The sequence below is a fragment of the Haliaeetus leucocephalus genome, unplaced genomic scaffold (genome assembly GCF_000737465.1).
Source record: "Haliaeetus leucocephalus isolate CR32 unplaced genomic scaffold, Haliaeetus_leucocephalus-4.0 Scaffold266, whole genome shotgun sequence".
NCBI lineage: Eukaryota > Metazoa > Chordata > Aves > Accipitriformes > Accipitridae > Haliaeetus > Haliaeetus leucocephalus.
This window is the reverse complement of record NW_010972702.1, coordinates 786-1,889: the sequence shown is the minus strand read 5'-3', so window position 1 is coordinate 1,889 and position 1,104 is coordinate 786.

Sequence of the window (1,104 nt, the reverse complement as noted above, 5' to 3'; positions counted from 1 at the left end):
AACCTCCCTCAATTCTCTGCACTCCACTCCCACCCCAGTCTCCCTCCTCCTGCGTTTTGGATTTGTGACCAAAGCAGCGTTGGTAGCAGAGGGATGCGTTAGTCATGGCTGAGCGGTGCTTGCACAGCACTGAGGGCTGTTCTGCTCCTCGCAGCAAAGTGTGGCTGTGACGCTTGCTGGCGGGAGCGGCAAGGAGTGCAGAGCCATGCTCCTGTACGGAGCAAAGGTGGAACATCCAGGGCTCTATGGTCCTCTGCTGAGGAGACATCTGATATCCTGACACACCTCTCTGCTTTCCCTGCTTCATGTCTAATTACTTTGCACGCCGGAGGGCAGGGCAGTACGTAACATTGTGCATCGTCTCTTCGATAAGAGACAAGCCCCACACAAGAAGCCTTGCGTGCGTGCAGGATTAGGAGAGCAGAGTTCCGATAGCACGGAGGTGAGGAAAGGTGCGCCCACCCCAACTGAGCCCCAGGGTCGCCAGGGTATCGCTCGCTTGCAGGTGGGCCGCTCGCCTCTGGTGCGCTGGGACGCGGCGTTTCCTGCTGGACAGAGCTGCCCCTCTGGCAGAAAGCAGCTTTGGGTCTCTTGTGGCCTGCCTTCAGGCTGTCACCTGAACCAGGTGTTATTTTTTGTTTTAAATCTCTCGCCAGCATCTGTTGACTGGCTGCTGTCACTCCCGCAACCCTGATGCCACATGCAGAGGGATACAGCAGTCCCTGAGGCTTGCTCCAGGGGACCCCCCTACCCCCCCCCCCCGCTGTTTGCAGGTCCCTGTGCTGCTTCTCCTCTCTAGATAATGGGGTGGGGGGGCAGGGACAGAAGCGACCACCCGAGTTGTCTGTTGTTTGCACTTGACTGCTGTAAACGCTCCAGCCAGTCGGGTGCTTTTTGGAACGGAGGCGATGAAGATGACTGCCCGGGCTGTGAGTGGGGAAAGGGCAGGGCAATGTAAGCCCTGTGCCCCCAGTAAGTAGTTGCCGCCTGTGGCTGGTCTCTACTGGGCTGAGCTGTCAGTCATCCCTCATCCAGCTGCTGCTCAGAAGAGGATCGTTACGGGGATGCGGATGCTGCTGCCCGGGGACCGCAGGGGGGGACGGG